Raw genomic sequence first — 14,829 nt, 5'->3', positions numbered from 1 at the left:
ACGAGTCAGACAACACGTGTGCTTCTGGCTCTCAGCTCTGTGTTGGAGGCTTGGATCTCTGACCTGGTGAGCTTGGGAGGTCAGGGCTTGAAACAGTAACAGTTATTGATATATAGGAAGGGACGTTATTTTTTGAACTTTTTATTTCATATTGGGGTATCGCCAATGAACAATGTTGTGATAGTTTTAGGCTAACAGAGAAAGGGGTCCGCCACACATATCCATGTATCCATTCTCCCTCGAACTCCCCTCCTATCCAGGCAGGCTGCCACGTAACACTGAACAGAGTTCCATGAGCTATACAGTAGTTCCTTGTGGTTATCCATTTTAAATATAGCAGTGTGTACATGGGACATTATTTTTAATATTCACATTTATTCAATATTTTGAAAGTGAAAGTCACTTAGTCATGTCTGACTCTGCGACGCCATAGACTGTAGCCTGCCAGGCTCCTCTGCCCGTGGAATTCTCCAGGCCAGAATACTCGAGTGAGTCACCATTCCCTTCTCCAGGGGATCTTTCCAACCCAGGGATAGAACCCAGGTCTCCAACCTTGCAAGTGGATTCTTTACCATCTGAGTCGCCAGGGAAGCCCTATGTGAAAGTTCCTCAGTTGTGTTTGACTCTTTGTGACCCCCCTGGACTATACAGTCCATGAAATTCTCCAGGCCAGAGTACTGGAGTGGGTAGCCTTTCCTTTCTCCAGGGGGTCTTCCCAACCTAGGGATCGAACCCAGGTCTCCCGAATTGCAGGCAGATTGTTTACCAGCTGAGCCACAAGGGAAGCCCTCTTCAATATTAGATCTTGCCTAAAAGTTTCTTCCTTGACAGGTGAAAATTACATTGACTTCTCCTATTTCACCTTCTCAATATACTTGAAAAGGTCACAATTCTACAAATATGTCATAATTCTACAAATGTCATGCACTTCAGAGCCAAGACATACACCATACCTGTAGTTTCTTTAAATCAATAGCACAGTGTTACATTGTTGCTAATGTTTCATCCAGCCCTTAATCTCTTCCCTGCACAATACACCAGGCTCTCTTTCTCCCAGTGCTTCCTCTGACTGTTTACGTGTTTGAATTTCTGCTTTTTCCGGTTACCTTCCTCTTAGGGCCCTCTGTCCCGCTCCAGCCTGAGTTACTGCCTCCTCAGCTTGCTTTATCGTTGTTATTCAGGCTTTCTTTCAGCCCTATCCTCACTGGATCCACTTCTCCTACATCCTTTCTAATTTTAGTCCCTAGTTTTGCCTGAGTTACCATTCTCCAATATCTAGGAATGTTACTTGCATGAAATAATGGCTTTATTTTACGCAACTTGGAATTGCTAGTTTTGCAATGCAGGGGATGTTTCTTCAGGAGAAAATAAGAGAATGGGGGAGGTAAGAAAAAAATTTTTTTTTATCGTGGGTAACTTAAGATGTGTTCATAACTTTTTTTTTAACTTGTTTCCTGCCAGGGGTCTACTGTCATAAATGACAGTGGGATGAAAGAGAGGGAGAAAAGGAAGAGGCTGGCAAGATAAGGATGCTGAAAGAAAAGATAAGAGGCCACCGGGTGACTTCCCCAGTGTTTATAACCCTGCTTCCACTCTACCTGTATGGGTTCCATCTCTAGTTAGGAAACTTAAGATACCGGCCAAAAGAAAAAAGGTCACTGTGAGGTCACTTCCTCCCTGTTTTCCAAGGCCAACCTTGCATTTCAAGGTACTGTTATCTTCAAGGAAGCTGGTTTACAGTTACATGCCTGTCATAAGCTGTTGCTTCAGAGTTCAAGACACAGGCTCAAGTGACTGTATTTCTATTAGAAGTGATGCCAGGGGGGCTCAGGCAAGTGTGTTTATGCAGCTGGTATTTGGTGATTCAGGTGGGCTCCCGCGTCTGCTCGTTGTCTAGTTCCCGGGCTATTAAACAGTAAAGTTGGCTGTGATGGTTTCAAGAAGTATTGGGTATCAATACTGGGTCTATCAGGGGTAGCCCCTACTTCCAAAGTGGAGGACGTTGGGGGGGGGGGTGGTCACAGTTTTGCTGGAAGGACTGAAGCCAAGAGGCTTTTCTAGAAGCAGTAGTTCTATATGGCACTCACTGTTTTTATTTATTTATTTTTCTTTTCCATTTATTTTTATTAGTTGGAGGCTAATTACTTTACAATATTGTAGTGGTTTTTGCCATACATTGACATGAATCAGCCATGGATTTACATGTGTTCCCCATCCCGATCCCCCCTCCCGCCTCCCTCCCCACCCCATCCCTCTGGGTCTTCCCAGTGCACCAGCCCTGAGCACTTGTCTCATGCATCCACCCTGGGCTGGTGATCTGTTTCACCCTTGATAGTATACTTGTTTCAATGCTATTCTCTCAGAACATCCCACCCTCGCCTTCCCCCACAGAGTCTAAAAGTCTGTTCTGTACATCTGGGTCTCTTTTTCTGTTTTGCATATAGGGTTATCGTTACCATCTTTTTAAATTTCATATATATGCATTAGTATACTGTATTGGCCTTTATCTTTCTGGCTTACTTCACTCTGTATAATGGGCTCCAGTTTCATCCATCTCATTATAACTGATTCAAATGAATTCTTTTTAATGGCTGAGTAATATTCCATGGTGTATATGTACCACAGCTTCCTTAGCCATTCGTCTGCTGATGGGCATCTAGGTTGCTTCCATGTCCTGGCTATTATAAACAGTGCTGTGATGAACATTGGGGTGCACGTGTCTCTTTCAGCTCTGGTTTCCTCGGTGTGTATGCCCAGGAGTGGGATTGCTGGGTCATATGGCAGTTCTATTTCCAGTTTTTTTTAAGAAATCTCCACACTGTTCTCCACAGTGGCTGTACTAGTTTGCATTCCCACCAACAGTGTAAGAGGGTTCCCTTTTCTCCACACCCTCTCCAGCATTTATTGCTTGTAGACTTTTGGATAGCAGCCTTCCTGACTGGCGTGTAATGGTACCTCACTGAGGTTTTGATTTGCATTTCTCTGATAATGAGTGATGTTGAGCATCTTTTCATGTGTTTGTTAGCCATCTGTATGTCTTCTTTGGAGAAATGTCTGTTTAGATCTTTGGCCCATTTTTTGATTGGGTCATTTATTTTTCTGGAATTGATCTGCAGGAGTTGCTTGTATATTTTTGAGATTAATCCTTTGTCTGTTTCTTCATTTGCTATTATTTTCTCCCATTCTGAAGGCTGTCTTTTCACCTTGCTTATAGTTCCCTTTGTTGTGCAAAAGCTTTTAAGTTTCATTAGGTCCCATTTGTTTATTTTTGCTTTTGTTTCCAATATTCTGGGAGGTGGGTCATAGAGGATCCTGCTGTGATTTATGTCAGAGAGTGTTTTAGATCTTTAATCTATTTTGAGTTTATTTTTGTGTATGGTGTTAGAAAGTGTTCTAGTTTCATTAAAAATATGTTCTAGTTTCATTAAAAATATGGAACGCTTCACGAATTTGCATGTCATCCTTGCGTAGGGGCCATGCTAATCTTCTCTGTAGCGTTCCAATTTTAGTATATGTGCTGCTGAAGCGAGCACTCACTGTTTTTATTTAGATGGTCTGCTTCTTTGGGGTAGCGGAGAACTGAACGATGGAGATTATAGAGATAGCCTAAGACTTTCCAACACACATTGTAGTGCTGGATGTGGGGGCCTCCTTCAAATACCCTTTCCAATTTCATTGGTAGGAAAATGAAAAGAATACCATGTCTGAAAGCGTTCAAAGTTTCCAGACTGCAAAATCTCACATTCCCTCTTACCCAGACCTCATGTACCTTATTTCGAACACCATCAGCATGGGTTTACACAAGTAAGCAATCCAAGGAGAAAGCTGAGATGAGTATCTAGGAATCCTAATTGAATCTGACGTGCTATGTATGTAAACTTGGAGCTGGCTGACAGTTTGCCGAATTATATTTCTTATCGGTTCAGTTCAGTTCAGTCATTCAGTCGTGTCCGACTCTTTGCAACCCCATGAACTGCAGCATGCCAGGCCTCCCTCCCTGTCTATCACCAACTCCTGGAGTTTACCCAAACTCATGTCCTTTGAGTCGGTGATGCCATCCAGCCATCTCATCCTCTGTTATCTCCTTCCCCTCCTGCCCTCAATCTTTCCCAGCATCAGGGTCTTTTCCAATGAGTCAACTCTTCGCATGAGGTGGCCAAAGTATTAAAGTTTCAGCTTCAGCATCAGTCCTTCCAGTGATCACCCAGGACTGATCTCCTTTAGGATGGACTGGTTGGATCTCCTTGCAGTCCAAGGGACTCTCAAGAGTCTTCTCCAACACCACAGTTCAAAAGCATCAATTTTTCGGCGCTCAGCTTTCTTCACAGTCCAACTCTCACATCCATACATGACCACTGGAAAAACCATAACCTTGACCAGATGGACCTTTGTTGGCAAAGTAATGTCTCTGCTTTTTAATATGCTATCTAGGTTGGTCATAACTTTCCTTGCAAGGAGTAAGCATCTTTTAATTTCATGGCTGCATTCACCATCTGCAGTGATTTTGGAGCCCAAAAAAATAAAGTCAGCCACTGTTTCCACTGTTTCCCATCTATTTCCCATGAAGTGATGGGACCAGATGCCATGATCTTAGTTTTCTGAATATCAGATGTGAAAAAGCTTGCCTGTCTGAAATGACTTACCAAAATTACTTACTAGGGTAGCCATGTTAGTCATTCCTTAGGTCCTGTTACCCAAGACCCTATTAGGATGCTATATTAGAATAAAAATACTCATTATGTCCCATGAATAACTGAGTATAAATTTAATGGTCACATTACCTAGTCAGTCACCTGCCAGATCCCAAGGGGATAGAATGTAGCATTGGTGAAAGTGTTAGTCGCTCAGTCGTGTCTGACTCCATGTGACCCTATGGACTGTAGGTTCCTCTGTCCAGGGGATTGTCCAAGGCAAGAATACTGGAGTGGGTTGCCATGCCCTCCTCCAGGGGATCTTCCCAACTCAGGGATTGAACCCTGGTATCCTGCACTGCAGGCAGATTCTTTACACTCTGAGCCACCAGGGAAGTGTTGGCAAATCTGGATAAATGAAGAGTGATCAGAAAAATTGCAGAGCATGGGCTCTTCAGTGGAGAGTATTAGTGCAGAGACAGACAGTATCAGAAGACAGTGGATTCTGGAAGAAAGAGGGTCCAGAAGATGTAAAAATCAATTCCCTAGTCACTATTTTCCCAGGTGGTACTAGTGCTAAAGAACCCACCTGCCAATGCAGGAGATTTAAAAGATGTGGTTCGATCCCTGGGTCAGGAAGATCCAATGGAGGAGGGCATGGCCACCCACTATAGTATTCTCGCCTGGAGAATCCCATGGACAGAGGAGCCTGGTGGGCTCTAGTCCATGGAGTTGCAAAAAGTCAGACACGACTGAAATGACTCAGAACACACAGTCACTATTTTAATTATGGATAGCTCTGTGTTTGTAGCATATAATTATGATTAAATTTGGTTGCAAGTAACGTATAACAGTGATTCTTAAGCAAGATTGTTTTTCTCTTACATTCTGTAAGCCCAGAGACAGTTACTTTTGAGATAGATTGTACTTCATAGTTTCAGGAGAACCCAAACTTTCTTTGTTTGGTTGGTTGGTTGTTTTTGCATGTATAGTTTCCATTCTCCAGATTATCTCATGACTCAAGATTGCTGCTGGAGCTCCACCCACCGCAACTGCATTCTCATCAACAGATAGGTGGAAGGGAAAAAGAAGGATATGACCCCTCTCCTCCATTTTTACTTACATCTCTTAAGCCAGAACTTAGACATAAGTTCTTACATTTAGCTGCAGGAGGAGTTCAAAAAGCATGGTCCTCCTTTTGTACTGTGAAAATTATGGATTCTATTACTATAGAGAAATCGGGGAAAATTCTGAGTCTCTGCCACAGGATTGCAGCTCCCATCTATCCATCCCATCCCATCCCAACCATTGTTGAGGTTCAGGCACACATCAGCATTTATACTGATTTTGTAGGCAGTGCTGGCTAGAAATCTGATGTTTGCCAGTGAGGTGGGAGACTGAGGAGCCCATGAGTGACCAGAAGTGCTGGCAGGGTGCTGGGGGGCCATACCCCCAGGGACATGGCCGCCAGTCACTGGGCCTGCAGGTGTGGCACTCTGTCAGGGAGGAGAGGGCTGGGGCACCAGGGAGGTGGAAGATAAACAGAAATAGCACCACATTTGCCCCCTGGAAATTCAACCTGGCTTTTCCACAAGCACATGGAACACATGGGAAACTCTCAGAAACATTTGTAGACAGAGAGGACCTTGCTTTGGACCAGGATCCAACATCAACTGTCAGGGCAAAAGGAAGTGAAACCCTGCTGAGTTATACCACAGTTTAAAAAGAAGTTCTAACTGTGAGATTAGGTTATGGTTTGGGCAGAACTTACAGAAGCATGTTTCTTCACACGAGAAAGTGTGTGTCTTTTCTGCTTGGGAAACTTAATGGTGATTTAATTATCCCCAAATGACTATCTGCAGCAGGTGAGGTCTGATCTGGTCCTTTTTTAAACTCTGTCAGATACTAACATCAAAGCCTCCATGGACTTTGTCACTGTGAGTATTATACTTGCCAGTGTTTTCCACTCTGTGCTGTTTCTTCCTTTTATGCATAAGAACTAAAGACAGAGTTATTTCAAAGTTATGGTCTCAACAATTAGGGTTTTCATGGTAACGTTAATTTATTTCCTCATTTTCCATGTCCTGGTCTAAGATTTTGCAATTAGCAGGATAATTGGAAGTCTAAAATACCATGGTCAATATGCCCAGTTTAATGTTTTGTTTTTGTTTTTTATAAAAACTTAGATGGTCTAATGTTATAGCTTTCCGTGTTTTATGGCTTTGTTATTGCCTCTGCAAAGGTTTTGTCTTAATATATATGAAAGTTCTTAATCGTTGCATCCGCTGACATCTATTTTACTTCTACAGTAACAAGCAAGCATGCAAAAGATGAGATTAGAACTTTGCAATACGCACAATTGAAAGAACATTGGTGCTGTGAATAACTTCATTCAGGCTTAGTGCCCTTTGTTTCCCTCAGCAGAGGGCATAGATATTTGCTTCTGTATTTTATTAGAGTAGCTCACTGATATAGAGTGTGCAGTGTGTGCACACACAGTGTGGCAGGTGACAGACATTGTTAGGTGTCTACCCTACCATCCATTCCAGACTTTCTCTTTCCAGTTAGAAGCCTGCTGGGTGAAAGATGAAACTTCCCATCCTCTTTTGTATGGAGGTGCAGCTGCGGGACTAACTTTTGCCCAATGAGGTTAAGAGGAAGCCTCCTACAAGGGTGAAGGATGCTCTTCTTTGATTTCCCTTCTTTCTGTCACCTGGAAGGTAGAGTTTACATCATGAAGTGATGGACTAAGGTTGGTGAAACAAGAGAACAGAAGGAGCCTGGATTCCAGAAGAGCCATCATCTTAGTCCTGGAGGCAAACTCTGGTTTTTTACCTTAAATAGAAAGTTTGATCTGGTCTAAGCATGCCTATTTTGAGTTTCTTCAATTAGGCACCCAAGATGTATTCTAGTGGATGGGCTGGGGCTTCTAAAACATGGAATGGAGGACAGAGGTCAGAGATAGAAAAGATGAGAATCTTCTATTCTACTTGTTGTGGGTCCTAGTTGGGACTCACAGTCACCTGTCAAGCTTCTAGACCAAGGAGTATTCGTCAACTTTTCTATCCTCTGCAGAGACTGGACAGTGCTTGAGCAGGAGCACAAAATAGCTGTTGAATGAATCAATAAACAAATGAGTGAAGGAGAAGTCTTGTTGTGGGTGGGGAAAGGTGGAAGGGCTGATTTTTGCTCATTTGATCAAAAATACATGAGAAAACTTGCTTTGGGGACTTAAAATTAAATTCATGATGGATGAACATGCTTCAGAGTGATTCAAATGCTAAAGCTATTCTTAAACTTGAAATATCTATAATTAGCCCATCAGGTATGTGTTGAACACCTATTAGGGTATATAACAGTAGGTGCCTACAAATAATTTCTCATTTGTGATATGTGATCTGTGATGAGGTACCCTGGAGCTTCATTCCTGCTCTTTCTTCTCTATAGGGTTGTTTTGAAGTGGTGGTAAGTCAAGCAAGAGCATCAGCAGATATTGTAATTACCCTACGTGCATGCATGCTAAGTTACTTTGGTTGTGTCTGAATCTTTGCAACCCTATGGATCATAGCCTGCCAGGCTCCTCTGTCCGTGAGATTCTCCAGGCAAGAATACTGGAGTGGGTTGCCATTTCCTTCTCCCAAGGATCTTCCCTATCTATCAATCGAACTCGTGTCTCCATCATTGCAGGCAGATTCTTTACTGTTTGGGCTACCAGAGAAATAGGGATGTCTGTAAATCAACACTGTTTAAGAGAACTTTCTGCAGTAAAAGGAATGTGGCTATTGAACACTTGAAATGTGACTAGTGTGCCTGAGGAAATGGTTTTTATATTTTATTTAGTTTTAAATGATTTAAATAGCTGCATGTGGCTAGTGGCTACCATACTGGAGAGCATAGCTTTAGAATTTTGTATTCCTGGTTACCATCAATGTGTCTAGAGAGCAGGGATTTAAAAGCTCATCCAAAGGAGAATACTGAAGTCAGCCAAGAAAAATGCTGCCAAAATGGGTGGTCAGGCTCGAGAGGCCATGGCAAGGAGTCAAAGCTGAGTGCAGAGGACCAACCGGGGCCAGAGAGGGACAAGGCCAGATGGAGAGAATGAGGGCAGAGTGTCCAGTGGGACACACTGGCAACTTCCCCTAGGCCCACAGCTCGGGACTTTTTGGTCTACAGCTGTATTTTTGTTTGTTTTTAAAATTTTTTATTTAAAAATAAAATTTAGTTTAAATAAAAAATAAAACATAATTGATTTACAATGTTGTGTTAGTTTCAGGCGTACAGCAAAGTGAATCAGTCACACATATATCCGCCCTTTTAGATTCTTTCCCCATATACGTCATTACAGAATATTGAGTAGAGTTCTCTGTGCTATACAACAGATTCTTATTAGCTGTCTACTTTACCTATACTAGTGTATATATGTCAGTCTCAATCTGCCGATTCATCCCTTTTTTGGGGGGTAATATGTTGCTTTGGGGTTTTCCACGGGCCCATTTTTTTCTCTTGGTATGAGAAATTTTATTTTGCCACAAATCAACCAAATACTAAAAAAGAAAATTTGGGATTAAAGCAAAGATATATTTTTCTAATTCAAAGTGTTCATATTTTATCTAGATACTGATCAGTTAACATTCCCATTTTAAATAAGAAAGTATGTGAAACCCTATTTTAAAAATTCATAGAAAGCCCACCTGACTGTGCCTGGCATTTTCAGTTGCCCTGGAAACAGGCTGGAGACTTGGCTCCATTGTTTCAACTTAATAGGTCAATACAACAGTCCACTGTCTTTCAGATCTGCTGTTTCATGTGTCTTTAAATTTATCACTATAGATACTGGGTACAATTAACAAGACTTTGGAAGGAGGGCTCCTGAGAGCATTAACATCACTAACATCGTACCTTTCTAGTTTTTCTCAATGTGAGAATTTCTTTCTTAGGGAAGTGTAGAAAAAAGTCCGGGGGAAACATAACCACACAGGAAATTGGTCTTTGAAAATCCTTAAAGTAAAAGGACTCTTCTTGAAGAGTTCTTATTTCTCAGCCAAGGTTCATAATAGCTAAATGACTGGGCTCAGGACTTTGGGGGAGAGAAAATAACACTGATGCTCCTTCAGTCTCAGACATGTGAGATCAGAAGTGATTAGGCATTACGCCTGCTGGCCAAGCTGATAAATTAGCAGAACCAAGTCTGTGGCTGGGAAGTTGTGTCACTGGGGGTGGGGTAGAAGCAGGAGAGCCAATCCCGTGAATGGACTCTGTGTGATTGGCAGAGAAGTCGACCTATCGGGGTATGGTGGGGAAGACGACCCTTTCAGGATAAGTGTACACCACGGAGGAGAAATCGGATTTTGCTAGCCCGTTTCGTGGGTCTAGTTGTATAAGTCACTTGGGTCTTGGTTAGAGAAAAATGGGTTGATTTATACTGAAAAGGGCAGAGAACAACTCTGTCCTGACCCTGGGCCCCTCTCCTGATAACATGGAATAAGAAGGTCTGCCATTGAGGTGAGAGTTTTGTGTTGAAAGGGCCACCCAAGTGATTATTATCTTTGTTCTTGGCGAAGGACCGTTGTCCGAACTGATACCACCAGAGAATAGAAAGGTACACTTAATTAAGAGTAGACTTCGCAGCAGTATGTATGGGAAGAGGCCATGGATTTGGGTCTTAGAGATAAAGACTGTACAGAACACCCTGGCAGGTCATCAGCACCAGTGTCATCTGAGAGCTTGTTTAGAAAAGATGCAGAACCTTGGACCATACCCTAGACCTGAGGGATCAGAACCTGCGTTTCAAGGAGATACCCCATTTCCTGAAAAAACTGGTCAAGGACCTCCATTCAAGCGTCCACCAGCTTCCCATAGTGGCAGGGGCAGAACACCCTGGGATGAAGAGCCAGGGTTTGGGGACTTCCCTTCTCTGGTAGTCCAGTGTTTAAGATTCCACAGTCCCTACCCAGGGGCCCTGGATTCAATCCCTGGTCAGGGAACTAAAGCCCACATGTTGCAGCTAAGACCCAGCACAGCCAAATAAAATAAATAAATAAATAAATAAATAATTTTTTTTTTTTTTTAAAGAGGGAAAGCCAGGATTTGGGAGCCACACTACCTAGTTCACATGATCTTGCCATCCCTTGCATGCTGAGCCCATGGGCAAGATGCATGAATGCTCTCTGTGCCTCAGTTTCCCCATCTATAAACTGGGGGCAGTAATATCCCCACATTGGCTGTTACAAGGATGAAATCATCAATCCACATAAAGCACTTATCTAAAAGGTTGTAGGTGTTCAATGAACACTAGATAGACCCTAGTCATTTTTCCTTAGATGGTAATGTATCAGACCGATCTCTTCAGTTTTCACATTGAGAACCTGAGGGCAATGATAACTAGTCACTGGGCTGTCTGGAGGGTTTTCAGAGACATATGTGTTCTGTGGTCTGTAAACACCTCTCCAGGTGTGAAGATACTGTCATTGACAGCCCACCAGAGGAAGAGGACAGGTAGGAAGGTAAAGCTTTCAACCAGCCTGAGGGGTAAGGGACCACCTTGGTTTTTCTGCAACCAGTGAGAACCAGACCACCCTCAAGTAAGTGATGAGGTAAAAGGTCAGCAGGCTCAAGTCATCCTGTCCTCTTATTCTCTCCAGCTCCACCAGATCAGACCACCCACAAAGAGACATTTGCACAGTGGCTGGTGGGTAAATAACATCTTTGTGCAACACTGCCTGGAGTGTGGCAAGGACCAGTGTGGGTGGACCACCCTCAGCGCTGTCCAAGAGTCCCCCAAACTCCCCTCTTTCTTTCTTGTCCTAGACAATCCTCGGGCAAGCTGACAGCTCGAACTTTGACACCTTCGGTTCCCATTTTCATTTTGACGTCCCTCTGAGCAGGCATCCGAGGAGATCTGGGATACATTCTGTTATTTGCAGGACCAAGAGACAGATAAAATCTTTTATGCTCACTTCCTGTAGCTGACTTAGTGCCTACAGGGCATAAAAGCTGACCCTGGATTTATTGCTGCTGCTGAGAGACGTGGGAGGTGTCTTATAACAGCATCACTTTTTTTTTTTTTTCCATTATGGCTCAGCTGGATGGAAGTGCTGTGGTTAAGACTCAGTCCCAAGGGCCTCGGAACACTGTCAGGGCCAGGGTGCAGCCAGTATAGGGGCCCCTAGAGGCCTTCCAAAGGGTCTGTCTGAGAACATGCCCCAGGTGGGAAGGCTGATCTATGTCGAGTCATCAGGCACTGACTGCTTATGTGTGTGTGTGTATGCTCAGCGCTCAGTCCTGTCCAGTTCTTCTGTGAGCCCATGACTGTAGCCCACCAGGCTCCTTCTGTCCATAGAATTTTCCAGGCAAGAGTAGTGGGGCAGGTTGCCATTTCCTCCTCCGGGGGATCTTCCCGACCCAGGAATCGAACCCAAGCCTCTTGTGTCTCCTGCGTTGGCAGGCAGATTCTTTCCCACTGTGCCACCTTGGCAGCCCTAACTGACCTCTTGATCCCTGTGAGATCTTTCGCCTCAGGACTTGCATTCTGCCTGGAGGACCAAGTCCACAGCACCTTCTTCTGTGTCTTCCTCCTCCTCCTAGATAGTCTCTCCATTTACAGTTGCAAAATCTAAAGCTCGAGTGAACCCATGAGGAAAGTAAGCTCTGCCACGCACAAGTTTGCTTTTCCCTTCGATCATCCATTACCCCATCTCGAACAGTCTGTCAAGCCTTTGACAGCAGAATGCCCCCCTCCACCCCGAGACAGCATGAAATTTGAGTTTAACCAGAATGGAAATGCTGGTCCTGACTCTCTTCAGTCATCTGATCTCCTGAAGGAAACCCCCAGCCCTACCCAGCCCGAGTGGTCCTACTATGTCTTTCTAGTTGGGTGAAGGACTCTTCTGTCTCAGGAACAATGTCTGTTACTGTTTAGAAGAAGTACTTGTGATGGTCCAAGGTGTTAAATAAGAATGCCCTGCTTCTCCCGACGGGAAAGGACTGGATGGTTTGCATCAGAGAAGCAGCATCTGCTGGTCTCAATGCTGGGCAACCACAGACCTTCTTACTTGTCAGAAAACAGATGGCATGGTGGGAGGGTTGGTTGTGTAGCAGGGCATTGTGTGTGTGTGTGAAGGTTTTCTCCCCAGCATCCTGTACAAGAATCCCATGTCAGGAGGTGAGTGCTCAGATGTAAGGCAAGCACCTGGGACGTGGTACCCATTTACTGGTCCAGAGTGGCTGATTGGACTCCACTTTCTAGGGCGGCATAGCTTCTGGATCCTTCTGGGGTGTTGTGGGCACAGACCCTGGCCAGCGTGGGGGCTCCACGGTCCTGCTCAGAGCAGAATAGGTGGTGAGGCTTTTCCCCTGGGAGCACCAGGCTGCTCTGAGACAGTTTTGTCCTTCAAAACAAAAGGGTCTGTTGATGTAAAAGAAAATGCCAGTCCTAACTTCTTAGTTTACTCCTGGTGGGTAACAAGCCTCCCATTCACTCTCCAGAGGGTCCCTTTCTCTGGAGCCTCAGAGAAGGCGCATTGTTAGGAGACGGGAAGGTGGGGACCCGTGCTTCAAGCTCTCAGGGCACTGAAATCCCAGGAAGTGGGCCCCTCCCTCTGCTTCCAGGGAGAGGCTTATTCAGGTGGGAGATTTAGAAACTTGCGTTTTTGTGATGTAGACTCTTTTGATCCATCAGCCATGTCGTTTGGTTTTTTTCTCAGACCAGGTGAAAGAATGACTGTGATAAAAACAAGGCTGGGCTTTACTTATTTATGACAAACCCATCAGCTGGACAAAAACAATTAAGTATTCAAACCCCCAAGACATCCTTCTCTAAAGAATAGAGGGGAGTTGTTTATAGACAGGTGATAAGTTTCTCAAAACAGAAAGGAATGTATTCTTTGGATAAGAGCAAAATTTCAAATCGTCCCTTTTTTGCTGGAGGGAAAAGGTTCTGGTTTAAGGTCTCCTTAAATCTCTTTGGCAGAAGCCCAGGAGCATTGACACAAAGAAAAGAAACCAATTTTCAAATGGAATGAAAACACTAATGTTGAACTACATCCTCCCTGTCCTGTTCCTTCAGCTCTCCTCTCTCTGTGGATGACTCTAATACCTGTGTCTGGAGGCCTCTCTCTAAACTCCAGATCTGCCTTTCCAACACTTGCTGGATTGGCCCGCCAGTGGGTAGCTTCAGTTCAGTTCAGTTGCTCAGTCATGTCTGACTCTTTGCGACCTCGTGGACTGCAGCACACCAGGTTTCCCTGTCCGTCACCAACTCCCAGAGCTTGCTCAAACTCATGTCTGTCAAGTCGGTGATGTCATCCAACCATCTCATCCTCTGTCATCCCCGTCTCCTCCCACCTTCAATCTTTCCCAGCATCATGGTTTTTTCCAATGATGGGTAACTTGCTGTCCCTGAACTGAATGTGTCTGCCACTGAACTCCACCCTCCCCTTTGGAAGGGTATCTCCTCCTGACTTCCTTGTTTCCCCTGATGGCATCAACTATTGTAACCAAGCAGGATGCTATGGGGCCTTGCTGGGAGAGACATGCCCATGTCCTCTCCCTGCCTCTTGTCTCTAGAAAACCTCTAGTCTCCCTGGCCTTTCCCAGATTCCAAAAGGTGAATTTAATCAGAGAAGTGAGAAAATATAGTAAGAAAGGAAAACAGTCAAACAAGACAAAATAATAGTACTTTAACCGTAAACAAAGTGAAGGACCTTTAGTTTCTCCTCAAAAGCTTTAGATAATATTCTGAGCCATGTCCTTTGAGCTGTTTGTAAATACTGAAACCCCCACCAGGTGGAAGAAGTTGACTGTATGTTACCCACAAGCATGTAGACCCCAGACCAGTGGGAACCAGAAGACTGATGGTGTTGGCTCCCGAATACCTCACCACCAACCAGTCAGAAGAATGTCCATGAGCTGATCACACACCTCACAACCCTCCCCCCTCATCCTGCCTTTAATAATCTGTCCCTGAAAGCTGTGGGAGAGTTCAGGCCTTTTAAGTGCTAACTGCCTGGAGTCCTCTTGGCACCTGCAATAAACATTGCCCTTTCCTTCACCACAACCTGGTGTCAGTAGATGGGCTTTATTGCAATTAGGCAAGTGAACCCAAGTTTGGTTCAGTGACACTATCATTGTGAATGTTGTTAGTTCTGTCTAGTGATTTCAGAACCTCCCCACTCCCTTGTGTTCCCACCATTAACAAACA

The 14,829-nt window shown here is 44.1% G+C and overlaps 1 non-coding gene across 1 annotated transcript; it reads right to left on the bottom strand.

Annotated features, from left to right (window-relative positions):
• Positions 1–3,426: 3,426 nt before the first annotated feature.
• On the bottom strand, positions 3,427–3,533 carry LOC133049787 (U6 spliceosomal RNA). Its single transcript, XR_009691467.1, has one exon. It is a non-coding gene; the product is annotated as a U6 spliceosomal RNA (small nuclear RNA).
• Positions 3,534–14,829: the final 11,296 nt, after the last annotated feature.

This window comes from Dama dama, chromosome 30 (assembly GCF_033118175.1).
Source record: "Dama dama isolate Ldn47 chromosome 30, ASM3311817v1, whole genome shotgun sequence".
NCBI lineage: Eukaryota > Metazoa > Chordata > Mammalia > Artiodactyla > Cervidae > Dama > Dama dama.
Note: the sequence above shows the minus strand (reverse complement) of the source record. Positions and strands in the feature narration are given on the sequence as shown.